Here is an 18526-nt window from a genome sequence, read left to right on the forward strand (position 1 = left end):
CGCTAGTTATAATAATTTATCAACCGTAATTACCGAGAACATATCGTAATTTAATTAATAATTATACAACATAAAACGGGGGATGTGTAATTGATAACGAAACAAACGGATCTTTCAATTTACCCGATATTTCAACATCGTATTCTTGATCGCCGTTGTTACGTGTTATAAATTTAAAAGAGATGCCCTCGACTGTGCGCGCATCGATCCCTTCTCTTCCAACAGATAAACTATAAAAAGGAGAAGATTATTTTTCAACTTTCGTAACTTATTACGCGGTAATAAGCAATTATTATATCGTTATTAACCGTCGTAAAAATTTGGCAGGGATCTGCCCCCGATTATCCTTGAGATATTGTTCTCCTCTGTAACACGACTCGAAATTAAAAGTAATAATAAACATTCATTTTTATGAATACATAAATTGTTAAACGAAGCTTTTGCAACTAATTTTTTCTACAACGTATATTGCAAGTTTCCGATAATATTCGTCCATTTTTCTACGATAATCTTTTGATTTACGAACACGTCATTTTGTAAATATTTCTTAACACGAATAATTATTTTAATAACGTTTGTTTCGTGCACGGGAAATCGGTTTATATTTCCGTTTCGTTTCGCTTTTATATTTCCGAATTTATGAATTTCATACGGGGATAGTGAAAATGAAATATCTTACCCAATTCGTGTTTGGACTTATAATTTCTCTTAACGAAATATACAAAATTGAATCTTTAATTGATTATATCACAATAACGTATTAACCTTTCACGTTTGAAAAATGATTAATAATTAAAGATATTAATTATAATTGAAAAAAGATAAACGAATAAATTACGAAGTTTTATAATATAAAAATAATTAAATTATTTGATATAATCAATAAAAAAAAAAAGACAATTATACAAAGTAAAAAAAATTCGAATAAATCCAACACTTAACCCATTAAATAATTTAACTCCTCTTAATCTTCTCAAAAAAAAAAAAAAAAAAAAACGGGGAAATTAAATTTTATTATCATGTCGTACAAACTTTTAACGCGTGAAAGTCGTAAAAAGATGCTTCCCTCTTTGTTTGGATCAGTTTCAAATGAACGAGGATGAAAGCGACGGCAGGTGATGGTCTTATTAAAAAAAAATTGATGAAAACGATCCATACATACGTTTGCGGGCGCGATAAGTGAATTTTATATATATAAAAGGGTATATCGAAGATTTTATACGAGTTCGCCAAATCGAAATGGTTGATAAAGAGAGACTTTATCGTTTATAAGAGAGAGCCTTCCTCGAGAAAGAATCGCGGTATAAATCTCTTCCCGTTTCGCGATATCTTGGATCAGGTTTCACATTCTAACGTCCTGTATTACGTCGAAAATTTTACGAGGGGGGAATATTAATTTTTCGCAGATTTTTATCGACTCCTTTTAACCGATCGAATTTGTGCCTCGAGGCGTCATGGAATTTTCTCATTACAAGGGCTTTGATTGATTGCCGATTATTCTGCCTACAATTACATAGATGATGATGAAAGCGAGGGGAACGTATTAATCCTATTTTAGAATTTTTTTTTTTTTTTTTTTTGTTAAATTTAAGATCTTTCTTTGGATTAAACATGCGAATTAAGAAAAATCTTAGAGTGTTAAACTGCGAAAATATATGTAAAGTTTCGTTAGGTTAATTTTAAATTAAATACTTCACAATATTAAACAATTTAAGCAATTTAACAAAGGAGAAAGAATGTTACAAAGAAGAGATCATAGTGCATCTAATAATATTGCCATCTAAGAAATTTTACAATGAAAAATAAAAAAACGAAATAAAGAAAAAAAAATAACGCAACAAATATAGCAACAATCGATCTCCAAATTCCAAACTCTCTTCAACATCCACTAATCTCAGCAATCCCCAATCGCTCCGAACCGATCATTCCGACCAATTCCACCCGTCCATCCAACAAGCATCCCCTAAAAAAAAACTCCACCTGAAAAAAGAAATAAAAAAGAAAAAAAAAAAAGAAAAAAAAAACCCACAAAAGATAACTCAAAAAACCCATTAAAGGAAGCTTATCGGAGCCGCCGATATCAAAGAGAGGCCGCACACAGTCATCACTTGGCCGATAATCCCATCAGGGGGCCAAGTCACGGTGCCAAGATCAAGAATTTCATATATCGTATCGCGTATGGAAGGGGATTAGAATATAACCCTCCTAGTAGTTTTGAAATTATAAAATGTCGCTCGAACAATTTATCATTCGAAGCGTCGAATTTATAATGCGAAAAGATTATACTTATAGTAGTATAAGTGCATGCAGCAGCTGCTATACGAGCAAGTGATTATTTTATCTCGAATAAAACGTGCACAAATAAACTTACTTAAACTTCGTAACTTCGTAACTCGATTATTTCGATTATTTCCATATTTGTCCAAACTCTGGTACATACCATCGTTGGTTGGATTCCACGCGTGCGTACACGCATCGCTAAGAATCCGGTTGGTCACGCATCCTGTCCACGCCACGGTGGTGGTTTCCTTTTGTCAGGCGAATTGACGATGCGAGCCGCGACACGTCCTCCAACGGCCTCGAGAAAACAACACATGCCTTCACACCGCGGGTTCCCATAGCCTCACGACACGGTGCCATTGTCCACGAGGCACGAGCGCCTCGCCTTTCCTCGCCTTTTCTCCTTCTCGCTCCCTTCCGCTTTCCACTCTTTTCTGTGTACTTTTTTCTCCCTCTTCTTTTTTTTTTCATCTTTCTTATCTTTCCTTCTTCCACTTTTTCTTCTTTTTCTTCCCTCTTGCCTCTTTATCACGACACGAGGCGGCCACTTTTTCTTGCTCCTTATTTTTGGACGTTTTCTTTCTTTCTTTCTTTCTTTCTTTCTTTCTTTTTTTTTCTTGTTTTGCCGTTGGTATGGAGAGGTCGGTTGGTTGCACGTACCACGAGCCACTACTACAGGGCTACCGATGTTCCGTGAATTATAACAAGCGGACTGGTTGCTTTGAATGCGCTCAATGATTTATCGTTTTGGGGAGGGAGGGGTGGTGTGTCTTCGTGGAAACGGTGAACGTTTCGATTTGTTTGATGCGACATGGGAAAGGGGTTGGAGAGGGATTTTTATTTTCGGCCATGTATGATTGAGAATGGTGTATCGTAATGGTTAAGTAAATATTGAACGTTACGTTCCAAAATTTTTGGAAATGTATTATAATTTATATTTTATTTATTTACAAAATTATCGAATTAATAGAACGCGAATCTTCTTTATCCCGCGTATCAACGATTCGATATTTTATATTCTATTTTTACAAAAAGCAGGAATAAGAATGATACGTAAAAAAAAAAAAAAAAATATAGAAAAAAAAAGTAGTTTATATCAAGTTATTTTGCAATTTAAATAAGTAGAGATATCATAGTCATAAAAATCTTCACACGCTATTTTATAATGCAATTCAATTTACTGTGAAATCTGATTTTAATAAAAATTTATATACGCGAAGCATGATTCTTTATATACGTGGAGCAATTTATTTCTCGATGGAAGATCTTTTTCCATCTTCATGAAATCAATCCTCAAATGTATTGATAAATATTGAAATAAATATACATTAGTGGAATAATACTGAAAGTATAAGGATGGATTTCATTTCAAAAAAAAAGAAAAAAAAAAATACGCGAGTCATTATGATTTATATGCACATAAATATTTATAAAACAATTTATAAAACAAATTATTGTTTCATCTGATAATACAATCTTATTATACGTATAAAGCGTTACACGAAAATTTCTGATTGATTGTATATGTACATCACATACATGTACAGTCGATTTTTTTTGATAATGTTGAAAAAGTGTCTGTGATATTTGGTATTCTTGTTCGATTCATTTTCACACGAATCATCACGGGTTCATCATCATGAATAATTATCCGGCTAAGATTCTTAGAATAATCGTTAGCCACGATCGTATCTAAATAGAGGAAATTATGGATCGGGAAAATCCAAGATTTGATGATATGCAAAAGTATGCTCTAAGTGCATAAAAAAAAAAAACTAAAAAAAGTTAAAAAAAGTTTGCAATGATTTCAAGAAATATCACGGGACATCTGCGAATCATTTTTTTTTTTGATAGTAAATCAATCTCTTATTGCAATTATGCGAAATTTGATAAAAGAGATTAATTTGCATGAAAATATAATTTGTTGAATAAGCGACAGAAGATTAGTGACAGAAACAATTAATGACCTGTATTAACATACAGTGATGAAAAATATTTGATTTGAAATGTATTTTATATTTGAATTTTAATGATGATTGTATTATTGTAAATTTATTTAAAAAAAAAAAATATTGTTTATTAGAAAACTTGATAAATTAGAGAACAATGAACAAGCAAGAAGAAAATATTAAAGAGATTTTCATATTTCAATTTTATGTCGATTGATGACATTTGAATTTTTTAACTATAATGTATGCTTTAAAAATAAATATGTACACAACTTAGTTATGCGTTAAATTTAAATTTTTAATGCGCAAATGTTATTTGAGAAATATTGGGTAAAACCAACGTGTGGTACCAGTTATCATCTCATTTATGATTTTTGTTTTTTCAAATAAGATAAGCTCAGATTTGAAATAAATTAGAATATTTTGCAATAAATTAAAATAAATTAAAGAAAATTAGATTGGAAAAGAATTGTAATAAAGAGGAATTTAAGTTTAAATAAATTAAGACGATTGATTATTTTTATAAATAACAGAAATATTCTTTCTTTATATTCTGATATTGTTCTAAAATAATTTAAATATCTTTCAATGAAAACTCGTTTTCATACTGCTCATCATCAAGAAAAACATTTTGATATTTTTGGAAAATTAATTTTAAAAAAATTAAATAATATCAAAAAATTTTTCTGTTTTCTGACTTTTGTTAAATTATTCTAGTCTATATATATAGTTTATAACTAAGTAATTATATTTTTTTTAAAAAATGGGATATTTATTGACTGATTCACGTATTTGCATCAGCATTTATGCATTTTCGATGGATCAAAATATTTTTCTCAATTTTTGTCCATAAACCTTGAAATAATCACACACTATTATACGCGTTTCTTTTGTGACGATAATCAACTTCCTGTTTGCGAGACTTTTAAGTTCGATGATGCGATTCCAAGTCTTCCTCTTCGACGTTTTCTTCAGATATCGTGATTCATTCTTATCCTTCAAGAATAATCAAAATATTTCGATGCATTCACGAACACGTGAATCATGAAATATTTTGCCAGTTTATGAATGGATCGCCAAACACGATCCATTCATACATAGAATTTCCTCTTAGATGGCTATATTTCTTTTTTTTCTTTTTCTTAATATTTTATATAAAATATTAAAATTATTAATATCTTTCCAAAAATATATATCTTTCCAAAAAAATATAGATAGAATATTATTGCATTGAATGTAATAAAAAGAGGAAAAATAATATTATTCATAATATTAATTATTACGTGTAATATAATTGATTAAAAAATATTTTTTCCAATTCATTCATATATGTATATTTTTTTTTAAAGAAATAGAAAAGCAACATATTAATCGAACGAATTACACGTAATATAATATAAAATTAAAATTATTATGCATAAATTTTTTTTTACTCATCTACTTTCTTAAGTAGAATAATCTGTGCTCGTACAGGCCATTTGAACTTTGTACTATGTTTCTAATTCAATTGCAATAAATGATGTCATCGAGTAAATATATTTTTACTACAAAATTTACTAAATATATTTTTACTACAATTACTACAACTGAAATGAAGATTACATAATATTAATTTTTAAAAAACCAAAGGATATAATATAAATTATCGTACAATAATTGTAATTTTTTTAAAACATTAATCGACATTAATTTGAAATATTTTCAATCCTTATTAAAACCAACAAACAATGGAATAAATCTCATTATTAAAATAATTAAAATTTTAAATCTGATGTTATATAATATTTATTGTACTATTGTATAGAATAAAATTTACGTATGCAGCTATTATAACAATTGTTATGATGCAATTGGCATTAATTGCTGCATTACATTTGTATATCATTAAAACTTACTTCTATCGAGCATTTAAACGCAATTCCATAATTCGTATCTCTATCCTCATCTCTGCTCGTCCAATTTTATCTTGAAAAGAGGAAACAAAAATATTTCATAACGAAATATAAATTTTCCACATCTTCGTCGAACATCTGCGTGAACTTTCTCATTTAAAAAATCAAATTTCACGATTTTTTTAACTAAAGATAAATCTCCATGCAAGAATTACACCTTTCGCTCGTTCCAATATTCTTTTCATTTATTTTACAAATAATCTCGATCCATTTCGCAGAATCTTCCATCAACAGATAGAAGATGAAACCTTCATCGAGGTTTCTTTTTCGCCGGATGCGGAAAACGCGTTTATGCACGGTGAACGTCCGTTCCCACAGCAACGTGTAGGCCAAAGTGTTTGACTTTCGATTTAAGGGGAAGGATAAAAAAAAAAAAAAAAAAAAAAAAACCACCAGGCTAATNAAAAAAAAAAAAACACCACCAGGCTAATCGCACAGTTTCTCTAACATCCACGACACGCCCACGGTTTCGCTACTTTTTCCTCGGCCCGCCGTCTCCCGATCGAATTTTTCTCTCTTTCTTCGAGGGGATCGAGGGAACCCCTTTCGGTTCGCGATCCGATGGCCGATGCTTAAGCTTTTTTTGCGCCTCGGCCTTTGCGATTGTATAAATATTAATACGAGCGCGGATCTCTCTCGGCTAAGCAACGAGTTTTTCAACTCGGCTGCCACGATTGATATTTATAGGATCTATCCCCTTTAGCTTCGAAAATACGTTTTTGAGATGGATGAGAGGAATAGCGACGAGGGTTTTTTTTTTTTTTTTTTTCATATTCGAGCGATTTCGCGAATAAACGTTTCTATGAAATAGTACGTAATTATATATAGAATAAAGTTTTCTTTCTTTCTGAAATACGTAATTAATACGTAAATTATAATACGAATAAATAAGAATTTTAAATTACATTCTCTTTCTACTTCATATTAAACAATAATTAAAATCTTCATAAATTCAAAATGCCCAAAAAATTAGAATATTTTCAAAAGAAAAACTTCACATTTGTTACATTTCTCGAATATTTTTTACCAATTATCGTACTTCTTTCCCGAGGAAACAGACAGAGATACATTGTTCAAATCACTTTCCTCTTGTGCCCTACATCTGTATCGATCATCCTCGTTCGATCATCCATCGTTCAAAAACTCGAGAAAAGCGACGCACGAAAAAAGGGTTACGTTTGATGGGGGACCATCGACGATTCCACGAAACGCGAACGTTACGGGTGTACAAAAATGGCTGCGTGGAGGCATAGGTATTCCCGTCGTGCGGGCCCAACGTCCGATTGATATTCGAGGGGCGAGCCCTCGTGAAATTCGTGAGAACAATTTCGGAATCGGTCGCAAAAGTAGGCGCTCGTCCGGCGAACCGAACATCGCTTCGTTCGATCGTGTTTCAATCGTCGTTCAGAGAAATCGACATAATCGTGTTCTCGGTCGAATCAGCTGTAGAAGAATTTAATTCGACCAGGGATAGAATTTTTAATCGGATAAATTGATCTTTTCATTTCTCGTTATCATCCACATTTTTGTATTTTTAATTATTCGGGATATCGATTTTTCGATATCGTGTATTGTATGGGAAAAATTTTAGCATTATGTTTCCTTTAATTGTCATTAAATTCTTCTCTCTAAGACCTGTCAATTACGCGAAATTAATATCAATAAACCAGTGTATTTTCGATCGAGGGATAATTACGTAGATGTTCACGATTTTTTCCACTTGTTTAAATTGAATTGAACTGAAAATAATTTGTACGATTAGTGCAAAGAAATAATTACATAATAATAACGGATAATTATTATTTGAATATCTTGTGATCTATTGCTAATAAATCTAGCGTTTAGATTAATTTTAAATTGCAATCTACAATATTCTACAATTTCCACACCATACCTAGCAAACAAGAAAAACCAAGAAATACACCCTTACCATGGAAGAGATATTTTATGCTACTAAAATCGAGGGGAAAAAGGAAAGAAGAGAGGAAAAAAAGATTCGAAACGTTTTTCACTACGAGAACGATCTGAACGCGTAAGTGGCTTTTAATCGTGAGGTAAATGGTGAATTATTAAAGTGGTCGCATGACCGGTCAGAGCCCCACGAGGAAGTCCCCATCCAGCTGATAGAAATTTCTACTCACGTGCTACGTGATTAGAATCACGAGGTCCGTCTACATGACGTATGCCGTCGACGATCGGTGTTGCGTGACACGTGACACGCACCGAGTGTCATTCTGAAAATCACGGCCTCCAACGACCTTCTGCACTACTTTTCAACAGGCGTCGAGGCATATTCCTCGTATTTGCGCGTATACACGTTCACAACAATCGGTTTCACGTGTATTTTTCTACGCGTGCACGAACAGGGAGGGGGGGTCTCTTTTGTTTCGAGTTTTTTTTTTGAGACATTTCCATATTTTTTTCCCCCATTTTATTCATCTTATGTACGTATGGAAACGAGTTTTGAGACTTTTGTTTGTCTTTCTGGAATTGATTTTTATTCCTTTAATTATTTATATATATGATGATGAGTAAGAAACAATGTAATTGTTATAAATAAATAATGTGAAAATCTCTGAATCTCTGAATTTTCATTTTGGTCGTTGTTTATGTACATTTATTTCTTATTATACAATAAATATAATAAAATTTTCATCGGATTAATTATCAAAATTATCGAATTCTTCATTAAATTGTTTCTTAGAATAACAAATATTTTGTATCCAAGTACACATCCTTCACACAAAATAAAAAATATCCTTTTAGTTTCGTCGCATATTCCTTTTTCTGAAACTCGTAAATGATACAAATTATACCAATAATAAATATTAAAAACTATTAAATCAAAGGCTTATTAAATCAAAGGCTTATTAAATCAAAAATGACAATAACATGGCATCCTCCTCTCCAAAGAAGATGATATTGTATTTCTTTCGTCGTTGAAACGAATGCATCGAAAGATTTGCAAAGTTTTAATTAATCGATTATAAGATTGAAAACTACAATAGAACCTGTTCCATGAATAATTCTTAACCGCGCGAAGAATGGATTGTTTTTACAGCATTAAAATTACCTCGTCAATAGCGGGGAAACAATACCGATGACGGTGGTAAAATTTAATTGGAAGAAGAATAAACTTCTTAGATCATCTCTTTTCCTCGAAAGGAAGAATTAACTACATCAATGACGTATTCTTCCCCATCTTTATCGCGACACGTGTGGATCACAACATTGATTCAACATTTCAAGATCCCGTCAGAAAATTTCCATCCCCTATTACAAGAAATACACGCGCCATATTATTCCATCCAAACTGTAATCAAGAATTTTAACAACAATCTCTATCCAATCAACCTAATCCTCCATCCTAACCCTCTTCTTCTTCCAACCAAGAAAAAAAGAAAAAAACAAAACAACCCCTCGAGGCGCACTCTCACCCCCCGAAGGCGTGCTCTCCACGTAAGACGTGACACAGATCGCCAATCAAGTTTACATCAAGCAAGAGCGCGTGGAACGACGAGCCAATTACCTAGCGTTAATTCCTCGGCCGTACAATTTTCCCGCGATATCGGCCGTTCGTGGCGTGTTCCACGGTGTCCCGTGAAATCGATGATTATCGGTATAGGAGGAGAAAAATTCCCGATACGGGTTGCGATTAGAGGAGCTTAACAATTAGTTTATGGCGGATTTTTGATGGCCGCCTAAGGGTTATATGCTCGACGCAGATCGCTGCAAATCTTGTTAATTTTTTGGTAATCGCTGATTGTAGAAATTTCCATTTTGTATTATAGATCGCGTGTTTTGTGAATATTTATTGTATACAGGGTACAGTTTAAGGATTATTTTTAGACTGGATTAGATTGCAATTTCAACTGTCGGGTTGTTTAAAGATTGTTTTTTTTCTCTGTCAATTCTCTTCAGATTATCGTGTATTATAGGTTATTACAGATGGTGGAAGTTTCCATTTTTATTAGCAGATTGCGTTTTGTGAATATTTATTCGGGTATATTTTTATCCAGGCTAAAGGTTCTTGCTTTTTTTTTTTCTTACAGATATGGCTTCATTTTCGTTCAGAATTTTGTCAAGATTACGAAGCGAGGAAAAAATATATATATTAATCGAAAACGTGCCAATATTTTTGATATGTAATATGCGCCATATAACAAGATATGGATCGGTAATTATAAATGATGATCTCTTATTTGGAGGATATCCTTTTCGAAAATACCAATTTTAATCCGAATAAAGGAAGAAATAAAATTTGCTTTCACGTCGCTTAACACCGATTTCCGCGAAAGCAATCGGCACAATTAACCCAGGATTATCCATAAAAATGCGTTTTTATCAAAGGAAACCTATTAAACGTGATCACAAACCACTCAACCGATCGAGTTATTAACTTAATTTCCTATTGATATACTTTGCACCTTGTCCTTGAACATAAAAATCAAGAGTAATTGCACAATTATCGATGATCCAATTGCACGTCTCGTAACGTTTGATTTTCACTTCGAGCAACTAACAGCAACTGCTGTTCATTCCTTTATATATATTTTACCGATTACTCGTTTGCGAAAAGAAGAGATAAACGAGTCGTATTTGATCCACAAAGGATCCATCTGTGTGCGTGGATGTGCGATCGAAATCAATTCGTGGCGATCGAAATCGATAAAGAGCAAATAAAGTGTCATTTAAGGCGGGAACGGTGATCGCCGATTGAAAATGCACGGTCATCCGCGATGCATTAATGCATGGATGTGGCACGAAGAACGAGAGGCGTACGTTGGACAGGTTTGGTCGTTTCTCGATGCGGTTCAAATTACAAATTGGGGTAACGGTGGTATTGCGTAATTGTCACTTTATCGTGGGAGGTAATGCGTGTCGTTAACGATATCGATCTTTGTGCGAGTAAGAGTTATTGAAGAGGTATATCGAGAGGTAAGCTCGTTAAATCGCTTTGTCATTTTGAATTATATCTCCCTTCGTTCTATTTATCTCTCGCTTCGAGAATTCGAGTTAATTAATAAATCGTGTAATTACGAAAGATATGAGAATGGTTAGAATGCGAGTCAATAATTACTCGAATCCAAAATATCGAACTGTTAATTAAACTCTTAAAATTAATTTAAAACGTAAACAATACCACACACTTGTTTCGTATATACTTTAAAAATAAATATTACACTTTAATTCGATTAATTCTTTCTTTCCTTTTTTTCTTCTTAAGTCGAATTCTTAAGTCGATCCTTCACATTTTCAATATCACAGTTTCATCTCGTTAAATTAAGCTTTAATTTAAAACCATCGTCGACATCAGTGTATCCCCTTTAGGGATAATTAATTGGGAAAATAAAGGGTGGAGCAAAAATCGGGCGCAGCCGATCGCGTGTCGAAACGGCTACCGGATGCGTATTCGTGTCAACCGAAGGGATTGCGACAGACAGAACGCAAAAAACCATGAATATTTGGATCCGTCTCGTGGAGCATTCCCATTGACGTCGCGGCCTTGATCTCCCCTCGATCTCGATCTCGAAAGGGCAAACCGATTGTTCCCACTCTGTGCGATGAGTAGAGTACGTGCGATCTGCACCTGCTGCATTTTTCGACATACGAGATATATTCGAGATGAAAGAAGGTCGAGTTCGAGATTCTCTTGTTTCAGGGTTAAAACGGAAAACATATTTGTGAGAATTTATATGTATTTGCTCTTCGTCTGTTTACGTTGTAACGAACGATGTTGTTCGATCGAAAGAAGATCTTTTCAGGATTCTCTTGGATTTTATTTTTTATTTTTTTTTTTTTTTGGAAGAGATTGGAATTGTATTTGGAATGTAATATTGCAATATTTCTGTGTGTATGTGTTTTGTATCGACAATCGACGCTATTCAATTAAAAGAAAATCGTTTCAGAATTTTTTTATTTTCTTTTTCCGATTTGTATATTATCTTCTTATCGATGAATTTATATATTAATAACTGATGATTAAACATTGATTTATTCAATTTTTAATATTAATTTTTCATGAAATATTATTGTATACAAGTAACAGTTGTTTCTTAATTAAACGTTTTATTGTTAATAATTATAGTAATCCAGACCAGGTTTCATATCATATCTTCTTCTTATTTATGATGTTTATTTCCTTAGTATGGAGTATTTCAAAATTATGACCATCTGTGTAATACATTATTAACGGTAGGAAAGAGAATGCATCCACGTGAAAACGAATAATTTTTCATAATAAACCAATAAAAGGTAAATGTAAAGATTATTTTAAAAAGTTAACACACAATTAATATAAATTAACTACACACGTACCCCATGTAACACGATATTTCTTAAAACAATAATGGAGAAAATCATCTTATCATTCTTATACCATATCCATTAATAATTAAAATTTTTTAAAACTAATAATTAAAACTATCTAAGAACATAGATCCAAATTTCCAACATATACATCCCCCTCTACATCTACCCCTTTCTACGCAAATACAATTACAATAAATTTACTCACATCTTTTAACAAAAGATTCTCCAAATTTCCAAACATCCCTCCTTTTCCCACACACACACACCCGCATATACAAATTAAAAAAGCCTAATCATCCCCCGCACACGCTCAATTCCTGCCAACAATAACAATAATCTTCTTCCAACGCCCCAACGATCGCAGCGCCAGCGCCCTTCCGCGCCGTGCACGCGACGTGCACGCGGTGTCATTGGCGATTAACGCGCGCGTGTACGCGTGTGCCCCGCTCGCGCGCGCTCCTACTTGCTCTCCTACCCACTGCACCTCACCGATCACCGACACCGATCGAATCGCTGCCCGGTCGAGCCGACGACGACGACGACGACGACGATGGCGACGACGGCGACGGCGACGAGCACACACGCGGCGAATCGGTGAGGGAAGGGGGAGGAGGAGGAGGAGAGGAGGGGGGAGTCACGATGACGTCACGTCCGGCAACGAGTGTGGGAACCGGCGGCAGGTGCGCTCGAGAGTCAGTCAGAGAGCTGTGGACGGGGAGGGGAGGGGAGGGGAGGGAGGGCGAAATGGCCGGGGAAGACACGGGGAGGGGGGAGGAGGAAAGGTGGGGAGGAGGGAGGCTCGGCGGCAGAGCCGAGGCAGGGAAATGAATGGGGAAAGAAGTGGAAAAATTGGTGGCTTCTTCCTCTTGGAGGGAGGGAGGGAGGGAGGGAGGGAGGGAGGAGGGTAGGGAAGGGAGGGGTTTGATAAAAAGGGGGATGGAGTGGAAGGTGGTAAAAATCGGGCGCAGGAAGCGATAGCTAAGGAGGTTGAAGGAGAGGGGGGAGGGAAAAGCGTGGGGGGGAACGCATTCTTCCTCGAAGGAGCGAGGAAATGTACGGTTTTGGGGGAGAGAGATAAGCGAGGTGAGCGATAAAGGGTGTTGTTTGTAAATGGAACAAGGAGATTTTGGAACGAGGTAATTTATGGTTGTGTTTTAATAGTTGGAGTTTGTAATAAGTGAAATAAAAAATATGGAAATGGAAGTATTATTTATGAATGGAAGTGTTTATTGTTTATTATTGATTGGATAGGAAAATTGGATGTATGATTAAATTGTAATTTGTGTAGAAGGGGATTAAATTGGGGATTGATGATTAAATAGGGAGTAATTTAACTTGTAAGAAGGTTTCTTAAATGATTGAAGAATAATTATTAATAATATTATGATGTTGTATCGTGATCAAAGTAAATATTTTTATAAGTTTTCAATAACGAAGATTTCTTATTTTGACAATTAAAATTTTTTAATTAATATTATATAGCGAATTTGTTGCTCGAAAGAACATGCTTTCTCAGATTGCATGTTTTCCCAGCTGCGTTAGCGAGTATAAGATCGAAGAATCTTAAAAACGCAATGATTCACTACATATGATTTGCATATAAATCAGCACGTGTGCTTGGACTGGATACATCCAGTGCAATCTTATTTATTTACATAATGTAACGTTACATAATAATTTTAAAAAAGACACAATCTTTTGTTTTTATAACAATTTCTAAAAATTGAATGTGTGTGTGAATATTCTAGGATAATTATAGTAAATAATATTTCTTCATTAAATAAAAGATTGTATAATAAAACGAATGCATAATCGTTATTTTACTATCTTAGATTATGAAAAAAAAAAATAAAATAAAATCTCTATATTGTATAGTTTTAAAAAATATTTCAGCACTAGAGATATTTTGAGAAAATCGATAAATTCGTTTCACAATTACAATCATTGATCCAAACTACTGAGAAAGAAATTAACTTTTATCTAATAAACGAATACTCAAATAAACGAATACTGTTCCATCCATTATCAAAATATAACTGAATTCACGAATCCAACTGGATCATCGTTATATAAAACTTTAGAAAACTATCGAAATCAATAATTAATAACACGATAATCGAGGATCTTGGATACAAGGATCAAAAAATTCTAAACTATTGAAAATAATTAACGTCAATTAATCCGAAACAAATCAAGAATTCACTTACTTTACTATTTTACTATATATTTAATATCTACTACAAAAAAAAAAAAAAATAATAATTCTCGCCAAGGATCAAAAATCTCAAAATAACGTAAATAAACGGCGAAAGAAGAAAGTTGCAGGAAGAGGAATCGTATCGAAAAATATAAACTGAAACTCTGAACGAAGTCAGTCACGCTGTGACGAGAAGAGAATCACGATACGTTTTACAACGTAGCAGTATGACATCAAACCGGTAGTGTAATAAAACAACCGTCGTATGAAAAGACGGTCGTTAACACATTGATAACCAGGTGCATGGTAAGTGATTGAGCGAAGTGAAGTCCGAGGCAATGCACGTACCATAAGTGATACATTACAGAATTATATTCCCGTTCTTTGTGCACGGTGATGCATCATCCACGAGCAAAACGCGTGATGAAGTAGCATGGTAAGTTAAACTGCTTGCATGCTCTACATATATCTCCTCTTCTTCTTGCCTTGTGTGGTCTTGAATGAAGGTGCGTCTCGAAACTCGAAGAAATTAAACGAGATCCTTGAGGCTTTCGCAGCGTGTTCTCGCAACGCCGAACTGGAAGGACGTTGACTTGAATAACGAAGAAGAGGAAAAATAAGAAGAAAAAAAAAAAAAAAAGAGAGAGAGAAAAAAAAACGAGGTTTTATATCGAACAGAGAGGTGAACATTCGAGCGGTTGTTACTTGGTACCCAACTTGATCGTTTCATCGTATAAATCTCGAATTTCATGAAACTGGAGGATTCGTTTCGAAGGGAGGAAAATAACAACGGACGCGATGCAACCATGTTAAGAATAATGGTTAAGATGCATATTTCATGAGGCTACGTGTACATTTTAAAAATATAGATAGATAGAGGATGAGAGATTTTTAACTTAAGAAGAGAATCATTTACAAATGTATAAAAGGGAGAATTCAGATCTCGAGCTCTCTTTTCAATTCGTCAATTTTTTTTTTCAATCCTACACCACTTAATAGAAATATAATCAACCAGGGAGTAAAAAAGAAAAGACGAAATAAAGAAATATTTATATCGATTATTTACTCTTTTCTCGCTGTTAATCTCTCCTAAAAAAAAAATAATAATTAATTACGTTGTTATGTAATCGCGATAGAAATGTAAATCCATACCCAATCCTTGTTACCAAGTTTTCCCGCGCTCCGTCACGCACGCACGTCACGCGTGCCACCTGTAACACGCGAGATCCAGGCGTGTGCGTGCGTGTGCACGACGCGAGGCCTCCGCTTCTTGCTCTTTTTCTCTCTTCCTCCGCCCTTCCCTTCCGCCCGTGATCCCCGAAGGACGAAGAAGGGTGAGAGGCGGCAGGACAGGGGAAACTTCATCCTATATACCGATACTCGTCACCCTTGATTCAACTCCTTGCTTCTTCCTCTCTCTCTTCTTTCCCCCTCTCTTTCAACTTTTTCCCAATCTTTTTTTTTTTCTTTCTTGCATTCTTTCTTGCATCTTCTTTATTTTTTTCTTTTTCTTTACGAGGACAGATCTTTCATGGATGATTTATTCTATTTCCATTGTTTTTCTTCTTCTTTTTTTCTTTTTTTTTAATTTTTTAATTTATTATGGCTACTCGAAACTGATTTATTTTATTTCCATTGTTTTTCTTCTTCTTCTTTTTTTTTTTTTAATTTTTTAATTTATTATGGCTACACGAAAGTGATTTATTTTATTTCCATTGTTTTTCTTTTTCTTTGTTTTATTTCTAATTTTTTAATTTATTATGGCTACTCGAAAGTGATTTATTTTATTTCCATTGTTTTTCTTCTTCTTTTTTTTTTTTTTTTNGAAAGTGATTTATTTTATTTCCATTGTTTTTCTTTTTCTTTTTGTTTTATTTCTAATTTTTTAATTTATTATGGCTACTCAAAAGTGATTTATTTTATTTCCATTGTTTTTCTTTTTCTTTTTTTTGTTTTATTTCTAATTTTTTAATTTATTATGGCTACTCGAAAGTGATTTATTTTATTTCCATTGTTTTTCTTCTTCTTTGTTTTATTTCTAATTTTTTAATTTATTATGGCTACTCGAAAGTGATTTATTTTATTTCCATTGTTTTTCTTCTTTTTTTATTTTATTTCTAATTTTTTAATTTATTATGGCTACTCGAAAGTGATTTATTTTATTTCCATTGTTTTTCTTCTTTTTTTATTTTATTTCTAATTTTTTAATTTATTATGGCTACTCGAAAGTGATGAGAAAAATGGAAGATTTTTCAAAATTGTGCAATATTTTCTAAATAATCTATGATTGATTGTAATGTAAGTCTTTTGTTAAAAATAAATGAATGAGTTAAATATTGGACACGAAATATAATATTGTAATTACGTAAATTATTACTCGATATTAATTTCCTAACGAAACGAAGAAATTTATAAGTTATAATTTTCTTGTCGTTAAAGTCGATGCAGACACGAAATCTCACGCGATTTCGCACGTTATCGATTTCCTTTTTTTTACGTAAATTACGTAAACTACGTTGAAACAGATCTTTCCTTTAAAGAGCACGGAGAAGATAACATCTACCTAAATATATGCGACTTCATTAATGGGAAAAAGGAGAAGAAGGAGAAGAAGAAGAAAAAAATTCAATTTAAGCCGCTTAATATTCCTTAAAAAAGAAACGTATCTCTATCGAAAATCTTTTTCTGAGGGATCAGAATAAAGAAGACATTCGAGGCATTAATTTATAGCGAGGTTCTTAACGAAAACCTCGTTTACATCCTCATTTGAATGCGTAAATCGATCTGTTCCAAGCATTCCAAACCACTTCTTTCACCAATTAACCGATGGAACGTATCTGAAAAACTTGCTTTTACAGCTTCTGATTTTTTTACGATGCTGTAATCCAGCTCTAATCGACTTAACTAAGGTCCAGATGGCTTAAAAGTTCTACTAAAAAATGAAAAACTAAAAAGAGAATAACTCAATCAACCTATTCTATATATATATATAAATTTTTATTCAATAATACAAACAAAAAATAACGAAGAAAGATAACAATTCTAATTAATCTAACTGATTTAAAAATATGATTTAAGATCTTAGGGATAAGCTATAACTAATCCAAGTATGACATAACAATCATAACTTAAACTTTTAACTATAATCTTAAAATTATCTAAAAATCTAAAACCTAAAGATTATTAATTAATCTACACCTAAAACCTCTACAACCTAAGATCTAATCCTAAACTTTAACTTAAATATAACCCATAAATGATTTCAAAAAAACTGCGAGCTGCTACGATTTAAGAATCTAAAAATTCTATTGAAAAAAGAAAACGGAGAGACGAAAGAAGAAGAAAGAAAAAATTCCAACCGAGGTTCCATCGAACAGAAACGAAAAAAAGATAGGAATTCTCTAGGAACCGTCCACCTATGACGCAGAGAGGTTCTAATGAATAGGAGCAGGAAACGAGGAACAAAAAAAAAAAAAAAAAAAAAAAAAAAAAAANAAAAAAAGAAAGAAAATAATTCCAATCGATCTAGCTGGGCCCATACACGAGCCCATACCTTCTATTGAATAGGAAACAGAAAACGAAGGGGGAGATAGGAGAACGAAATGAGAAAGGAGCGAAAAAATGGGAATGCAATGTGGCTCATTAACGCTCGTAAAGGCGTTCGTGATGGCGCCCAACGGCACACACTCGCGCCCCAAGGCCTGTAATCACGGGGGGACTTATAATAATCTAGTATCCTCGTTCCTGCTGACCGACTGTAACGACTCGAAATTACAAGCGATATCAATTTTATAGTTATAACGCCGACCTGATACCCGTCCAAACGTCCGACCATC

The 18526-nt window shown here is 33.3% G+C and overlaps 1 protein-coding gene across 4 annotated transcripts in view; it reads right to left on the bottom strand.

Moving 5' to 3' along the window:
* LOC122715587 (tubulin polyglutamylase TTLL4) overlaps positions 1 to 18526 on the bottom strand; it is a 179688-nt gene that overhangs the window by 27177 nt on the left and 133985 nt on the right. The window contains exon 1 of one of the 4 annotated variants that reach the window (XM_043937878.1): positions 2441 to 2741. The exons of the other annotated variants lie outside the window; for them this stretch is intronic. The gene's annotated coding sequence lies outside the window, so the exon portion shown is untranslated. Of the gene's footprint in view, positions 1 to 2440; positions 2742 to 18526 lie in introns of those variants that run through there. 4 annotated transcript variants of the gene reach the window in all.

Source organism: Apis laboriosa, unplaced genomic scaffold (genome assembly GCF_014066325.1).
Source record: "Apis laboriosa isolate Shangri-la unplaced genomic scaffold, ASM1406632v1 scaffold38_cov145, whole genome shotgun sequence".
Classification (NCBI taxonomy): domain Eukaryota; kingdom Metazoa; phylum Arthropoda; class Insecta; order Hymenoptera; family Apidae; genus Apis; species Apis laboriosa.